At 42.8% G+C, this 8,612-nt stretch overlaps 1 protein-coding gene across 1 annotated transcript in view; it reads left to right on the top strand.

Moving 5' to 3' along the window:
* The first annotated feature begins 2,052 nt into the window (after positions 1 to 2,052).
* LOC138528011 (single-stranded DNA cytosine deaminase-like) overlaps positions 2,053 to 8,612 on the top strand; it is a 137,200-nt gene continuing 130,640 nt past the window's right edge. Inside the window, exon 1 of the mRNA XM_069639442.1 lies at positions 2,053 to 2,139. The gene's annotated coding sequence lies outside the window, so the exon portion shown is untranslated. The remainder of the gene's footprint in view (positions 2,140 to 8,612) is intronic.

The following is an 8,612-nucleotide window of genomic DNA, read 5'->3' as shown; positions in this document are numbered from 1 at the left end:
ATGCAGGTATATTTTTTACTGGAAAAATGTGTTGCAAAATGCTACTCTCTATTCTTGGAGACCTGGCGCCTACATTTTCATGTGATGGCCTACAAAACCGATTGTTAATTGTATGAATTTGTACTGTAAAATGTACCCTTTTAAACCCATTATATAAAATACTTTGAAGGGAAAGCCACCTGAAATTCTGTAAATGATCTTGTTGGGCTCCATCATTCCAATTTCAAGGAAAACAATTACGTCCCTATTTATGAGATACAATGGATCCCTGCTATCAAAGAAGCAAGAACCATCTGGACAGCGGTACTTCGCCATGGCTGCCTACACTCACCATGTAACGTCCAGACAGGTTTATTGAAACTGTGGTTTAAATGAAGGATGTCACATGAGAACATTGTTAATTCTGGGGCAGATATCTACAGGGGCGTTACCGAACGATGGCCAAGGGGAGCCACGGCAACACATATAAAACGCTGCCTCCCCCACACCCCCACTAGCCCATTCAGTTATGTGTGTTTGTTTTGGTGTGCCACCCCAAGATTTCCAATGTGGCCACCCCCATGATATGATATGATATGGTATTTATAATGCGCCTATACACAAGTGAAACATGTCTGGGGGTGACACTGGATATCTAGGCAATGAGAACCTTGTGGGCAGGCTGTCCTGGTCGGTAACAAACCGATGATTGATCAATCAAAGTATGGGAGGCAGTCTTAGAGATGAATTGAAGGGAAAGGAGGTTTTACGGATGGATAGATGGGCAGATGGGTGGCTGGATAAGTAAATTGGATGGATGAATGATGGATGGGTGATGTGAGGGAGGGAACCCGGATAGGGAGGGATGTATGAGACAAAAGAACACAAGGAAAAATGGAGAAAGGACAAAGGCTGGTGCAAGCTCTGGGCTGAGTCTGCAGTGCAACCTCTGCATTCTTCAGACATCTGAAACTGTGTGGTGAGGTGATTGTAGGCTTGTGGACGTGCATTCAGAAATGTTTGCCAAGGGCAGCACAACTCAGCACTGGGAGCACGAGTGGTTAGAGAAGAAAAACCAAGGATTGTGTCATTCCCCTATACCAGGGCCACACACAGAGTCCTTTAGTTGTATTGGGCAAGTTTAGAATCTGGAAAATAATTCTAAACAAAGAAGAAGGTTTGCCACCAGTACCTGGTTGTTTTCTTACCTGCACTGCCCATGTACAACAGGTAAGAGTCAAAAGCACAGGATTGTGGAAGCCAGAGGTGGGCGGGCAGGTGATGGTAAGTAATGGCAGGGTGACCAGTCAGGTAAGGGAAAAAGGTAAGAGAAAAAGAAGAGCAGGATGTGGTCCGGCTGGCTAGGTGAAGGAGCGGGGAGGCAGAGCTGACAGGTCCTGGACGTGCAAAAGGTAGTTTAGGGATAGGAAGTTAAGCTTTGGGTTTTGATTTACCTAGGTCTAGGCGAGTGGGCAGAGAGTAGGAAGGACTAAGAGTAGCGCTGGGAGTTCTGGTTTTAAGACTGGGTTGAGCTCAGTGTAGATCTGTTTCTGTAGTGGATTCTATCCGCTTTTTCTTATATTTTTCAGCTGCACTTCTGGTGAATGTATTGTAGCTGTGTTAGTCATGTGAAGGAGATGGAATGAGTGGGAACCCCTGTTCACAGGGACACCATGCCCTATCCTCATCCCACACACTTTTCTGCTATTCTTTTGTACACCATTACAAACGAGATACTTATAATACTTATAATGTATTGCAGCACTAAGTTAGAAGCAGGCAAAATCCAGCCTTAAGAGTTATATAAACGGGTGCTATTATTATTTGTGTAGCATGGTGTGAGTAAGACCCTGCCAGTACTCCTTTTATTGTTGTCTTTTTTAACCGGAATGCTTTGGATAAGGCTTCAAAATCCTTTGAACACGAGTACAAATGTTTAAAACTCGCAACCTTTGTTTTTCAAGATGGACTGAGCTATTTGCGTAGTCCATCGGATGACTCGACCCACCAGCTCTGACCAGGGGCAGGAAATAGCAAGGCGGTCCCCTGTGCACTGTTTTTGCAAGTACGGTGGGTGGAGAGAGATGAAAATGACTGAAACGTCACTTTCGCTTTCGGGCTGACATGTTTACAAAGTCCAGCTGTTCCTGGAGAAGCACGGTGAGTGCAACGCTCTTCCCTTACTCTACTTAAAAACTTTTAAAGAAAATACACGTTTTCAATTAACGATCTCGGCACTGTTTCTAATTTTTGAAAAAACAGTATTTTTTTCAAGTAATGTTTTATTGCTGGTATTTCTAATAGAAATGTGGACGACGTACTTATGAGTTTCATTTTCAAACTGTCATTTATTGTGCTTGAAATACATCAGCAGTTTTGTTAACGCTGCACAGCAGCGAAATGGAACTGCCCTTTCCTCCCCAAAGCAAGAATCGCACAAACATCAATACTTACCATGATTTAGTAATGGATGAGTGCAGCGCAGCCGCATTGTGATGGACCCAACACACAATAAGTTAAGCCCACGCGCTCGTACAAAGCGAAGCTGTTCTGCAATATGATTCATTTCTTCAGTGAACGATCGTGCAATATTGACATGCCATATAGCATAGGGCTAAACTAAACATACTTTCACTCTCAGAACAAATCCAATGCAATGCAAATGGCCGTAATTTTAGGATGAGCAAGGGTGTTTGCTCCCACCCCTACAATGTTCGTTGCATACCATGTTGTCCACCTAATTTGGCTGGGGCCCCTTTTTTGTTAGATTTCATGACCCCCTACCCCCCAACATTTTCAGCGAAGTTACTCCACTGGCAATGCTGTCCGCCCGTTCACATCGCACTGCATCGGATACTCCACAAACATCATAAATATATATATATATATATATATTTTTTTTTTCAAATAACAAACCATAAATTAGAAGTAAAAGAAAACTGTAACCCCTAAAATCTGTGCAATAATAAAATGTCAGTACTACCGTTTCATTATCCCAATCCCTAATGCAGTGAAATAAACTATCCACAAGATAATTCTGCCTGATTAGCATTCAGCGGTGGTTGCTTAAAACATAGGCGAATAATGTGTTCTCTCTGAACAGAGATCTTTTGTTAAATCTTTCTGAAAGATGTACTTGTATGGCGTTGCTATGTTTACCAGCACAACTCAGGGATGCCTTTGAATAAGCAGTTTATTTTTACACCTCTTGACTATCCTCCTCAAAGCTTCTTTATATACATCATCGTTGTCCCCCTCCACAACTTCGGGCATCAGACCTGCAAAGGATCTCTAGCCTTCGACACTCAGCACGTTTAGCAACATGGCCTTCTTCCTCGTTGCAGGTTAATCAGCTCCGCCCAACGTTCCAAACAGCGGCTCCCACTAAGGCCATGGCATGGTTGGCCTGCATGGGGCCTGCAAGAAAACTGCAGGTGGCGTCAGCGTCGCACCCTGCATCCTGGTGGAAGTGGCGTGATCCGTGTATTCTCGTCGCCAATGATGTTGTGTCCGTAATAAATACACACACCGATGAGGAGCTTGGGGTCAAGGCTTTAATTGCCAACCAATGCATACACAGAACACAGTTGCTTCACTGTGCCGTCTAATGTCTGTTGCAGTCTTACTAGTGGTTCTGGAGGGGTGGATGTGCAGTGGCTGGCAATAGGATACGTGCCAAAGAAGAATGAACATTGAAAAGAGTCATGTGTAGCTGCCAAACAGCACATTTAAGCTGTACGGCAGCTACATATGTCGCTTTTCAATTTCCAGGCTTCTTTCACAAATTGGCTCAATGGGTTGTATGATATGTTGCATTTTCATACATATGTAAACTAACCGCCTGATATTTATTTATATTAAAATCATTATAGATTCACACTTGTCCCTGAATTTCCAGAGGGGATAATTAAATGTTCATGGTGAAACTAAGGTCACCAGTTGCATTTCTGCATTCTACTTAGCCTTTTTCAATATTCCATTATGGGGATTTATTTTTGTATTTTTATTTATTTGTATATGGTTTGTACAAACCTTTACAACCAAAAACCAAACGACATCATAAAAATACATCATTTAAAATATGAAATGAATAAAGTGAAGCATAAGAATTGAGTGGCCATGGTAAATGTATATATAGTGCATTACAATAAAACCAACCATCGAAGATGAATAAACTATCACAATGGTCTCATCGTCCAGCAATTTCCCATGATTTTATAAAAGCTGCTACGGCAAGACCCTCAGAAGTAGAAAACATATACAGACATCTTTTATACAGATTGTTTAGATCCAACCAACTTGTAACCCCTATTCATATTTTTAAATATGACAATCTCTCGTAGTGAAGAGCCGGACATTTAATAAACAAATGTTTGACAGATTGCAAAACCTCATTGTTCTTAGAAAACCTACAGGCGGGTTCCGAATGATCTATCACCCTGTCCTTAGGAGTATCTCCTTCATGGGCAGCAAGTTCGATCGAAGATGCATTATAAGAGAACGATAATACAAGTTCGGGAAAAGTAGTAAATACGGAGCAATTGTGCCGTTGCTTTTGTATTCGTGAGATAAATGCTGCAATGAAGAGTAACCATGAAAAGAGTCGATAGTATTCGTCCAGTCCCATTTGTGCAAAGCCTCTTTAACCTTCATTGGCCTTGATATCAATAAGTCAATATCCACTTCAAGCTCACTCAAAGCAATTCACATTAAGTTCAAATTTCCCAAGAAAACTAAAGGAGGCAGATCGATATTGGTCCATAGCTTGTAAGACAGAATGTGCTTCAGTGTACAATGAATCAGTACCAGATGCAAAGATCTTTCGGTATAGAGACAGATGCAGCCACTGAACCCGGGCCCGAAGAGATAGAAGCCCCAAATCGTTTCTCATTGCTGCCACAGGATAGCGTTGGAAACTCTCAGTACTCGTCTCCACATCTTCCCCTCGAGAGACTCCAACCAAGAGTATGATTCAGTAGGCCAAAGCTCCAAACTATATATACATTTTGGGATCCCATTCCCCTCATAGAATTGAATAGCCGCCTTCATGGAAAACCTGCCAAATGTTCTATCAATCGTTACAAGTTGGTTGGTTAAATTCTTCGTTTTAGGGTCAGTAGTGCCCATATATCTCTCACTGAGATACGCTGTTAAATGGTAGCCCAAATATGTTATACTAACCGTACTGCATACAGGAGAATTCTGAACAAACCATGTGCAGGACCCTCGTCTACCATCTCCTACAGTGACCACATTTTCTGTGTATACAATGATGAGTGCTATAGAAGAAGGAAGGGCATAGTCAAGAAAGATCCATGAGCAGGATGAGAAGCAGAGCAGGTGCTTGCTCTTTGACCGGCAGTGCAACAGCATTGGTAATTGTGTCACGCAAATTCATAGCCTTCCTCGCGGAAGGGAGAGTTTGCAGTATATCAGAGCTGCTGGTATAATTCTGATTTTCCAGACTAACGTACAGGAAAGTCATAATTCTACATCAAGACAAGAAGGCTTGCATTATGCTTTGCTCTCTATAATTACCACTCGAGCAGAATATCAAAACCAACAAGTTCTGAACATTATAACATTATCGTGAAACACTTCCTAAAAGGACAGTCTTTACACATAACCTTGAATGTCCAAACATGATACCGCCCTCGAATCCTCCTCACATAACAGCCAATGCATATCTTGTTTCCTCCTCTTTCTTTTCTGCTCGAGTAGTGATCAAGATAAGTACATCTCTTTGTCTTGGAAGTGTTGCGTGCGAGCGCGTAATTTAACAACAATGGGATCATTCTTTTGCTTCTGAAAGATCTCTACTCCACTGGGTGGTGGAAAGTTTGGTGTCGATACAAGTTACGGATTGAGGCACAACTGCTACTTGTATCACTGATTGGATCATTTCCATATCAATGAACTCCCCCTGTAGATCTCCAGTCTCAGATAATTGGTCCGTCAGGCCATTTCCAGTTTTATCAGGAACCTCTGTTTTAGAGGAATCCCTGATTTTCTTCCAATACAGCATCAGGAATGTTATAGTTTGGCTGAGTCTCCTATGTTTATTGGGTGTATTTCTTTCACAAAGCAGACCTCTAGACCTCCAGACTTCCAGTCAGTTCATCAAGTGCTCCACAAATCCATTTGGAGAATAATCAGAGATTGTAATTGTGGTGCACAAAGCCGGCCCCAATTACCGACAAGAAAAGATGATGCCTTACCACACCCTAAGGTCAAGCAACGCCCTCCTCCTAGTGGTTTCCGCCTCCAACTTAGTCAGGATTGGAGGGTCCGCCTACGCAACCTTGGCACCTACATTGTGAAACACATTGCCTCCTCACATTCAACACAGCCGAGACTAAATGGCTTTCTGGAAAGCACTCAAAACCTGGCCCTTTCCGTAGAATCATCTAACGAAGCATTCTGGCCACCCAAACGTCCTGTGATGGCCAGAAATGGCTTCAACCCCTCAATTGCGGGAAGTAAGAACTACAGGGACACGGGAGTTGATTCTACTGATCAATTAATCTGAACATCAGGAATCTGCTGGGCCTACAGACTCGGTAACAAATTTCTTGTGGCTCCCATGCACCAACATGCTGAATGTGCTACGCTAAACCAGCGTACTGATCTAATGCCAAATCTGAGACATAGTAATGCTCGTGATCGTATGCTGACAGGGCTTGCGCACTGTCCTCCACCTGACATGCACTACGGTGTCAAACCAGCAGATATTTATCTCTGTCTAGAAACTAACACCCTATACTCCAAAGCCGAGTCCTAGTAGCACTATGTTCTTGACTGAGCTTGACCATTCCTCCTGCAGGTATGCACTACGTTTTAAGTCCAGGAGATGTGTATCTCTGCTTATCCTACTTATCAGGGAATTAATGCACAGAACTACTAAACCAGGGCATGCTAGCACTTATGTTCAAGCACTACAATTGGGCCTGATCTTGTCGTTTACCAGGTATGCTATCTGCTCTGATCTAGTGATGCTTACCCTGATCTGTCTGGGAATTAATGCCCTGAGCTCCTTTACCCGGGATAAAGCATCACCCATGCTCTGAAGCTTTAAATGGGTTTGCTCTTGCTCTTTTTGGATATGCACTACGCTCTCCTACCCGCTACAATAACACAGCCTGCTGCTGGACCTTCGGGAACATTGAGTACCTGCCATCTTGTTGTAGGGTTAGTTGTAAGTCCGAAAGAGAACTGGAAATAACTGTGCCCTGAGTAGATGTCATCCAATAAGCAAATGCAGACTCAACTAGAGTCAGGGATGACTGCAGGCAGACGACACCCAAAGACCCTCAGTTTCACTGAATACAAGTAATCGAATCTAGAATGTACTCCACCGATAAAACAGAATTGGATGCAACTGCACAATGACAGATACGGTTATCGCGGCAGGCACTGGAAGGTAAGCAGGAACAGGGTTCTCACTACAATCCGCACAGCCGCTAACTCACACCAATATGCTCACTCTCTCCTCTACATCAACAATCAATAGAATACAGCTTTACCCCTTGATCAATTCTACTTGGCTGTCCACATACCTATACACCTCAACAGTCTTTAGAACGCAGCTAAACCCCATGAAAAAATGGCCTAGTTGCACAAATAATCTCTTACACAAGCCCCTCTACCTCCAGAATGCAGATTCCAAAGCCAATTCGGGCATGCTGCACACATTCTACTGATCTCACACAACCACTGCACCATGCATAGCATTACAATGCAGCTACACACCACGTAAACCGCACTGGCTGCACACATACTGAGTGCACCAATGCACCTTCGACTATCCCACTATCTCCACTGACCTGGACTGTGGTCCCTGAGGGTGTTCAACCCACAGTGCGTTGAGATCGTACCATTGGTAAACTGGCGCTATACAAATGCCCAAAAACATAACCTAACATACCTCGTGCTGAGACTGTTACCTGTTAATTTGCTGTAACAAATCCTGTGTTGGGTGTTGGTTTTCTTCCCTAAACTTACCGCTTGTCTCCCTGATCAAGCTTTGTATGCCATTTACTGTTACAATATTTCGAGAATGTACTTGTTTGTAACTTTTATTGTTAAGAAAAAGAGTAAAAGTAAAAAAAGTTCCCTTCTAATGATGGCATGTTTTTTTTCTGGCAAACAACACCCTTTTTGGCCTAGTTATTTTTCTGATACACTATTGCAGTTAATCATTTGTTGGAAAATCTTGTGTCCAGACAAAGATGTCTTGTTCCTTACGTGGTGAGCCAGACAAGGAATTACACAGCTTCTGTTTGTAGCAGCACTTCCTCCCACTGTTCCCCTATCTTTAATAAAGCAAAGAAAGCATTGGTACCATACAGGTTAAGCTCTTGCCCTTGACAGGGCGCAAACCTGCACTTCCTATGTTCAAATCTCCGGCGGATGTCGACTATGCCCTTCACCCTTCAGAAGACTATTCATGGAGTACCATCAGATTGAATAATTATATAGGGGATAAGGTATCCATTACCGTATGTTATAAGGATATTGCTGAAGCCAAGTTCCTTTATAAGGTCACGGAACTCCAATATAACTTGCAATAACCTTATAACTTACAGCAGGGGATATTGCATTCCTTTTGATACATGGCCCTGCACTCTCATCCA

Source organism: Ambystoma mexicanum, chromosome 7q (genome assembly GCF_040938575.1).
Source record: "Ambystoma mexicanum isolate Mex_15411 chromosome 7q, UKY_AmexF1_1, whole genome shotgun sequence".
Lineage (NCBI taxonomy): Eukaryota > Metazoa > Chordata > Amphibia > Caudata > Ambystomatidae > Ambystoma > Ambystoma mexicanum.
Note: the sequence above shows the minus strand (reverse complement) of the source record. Positions and strands in the feature narration are given on the sequence as shown.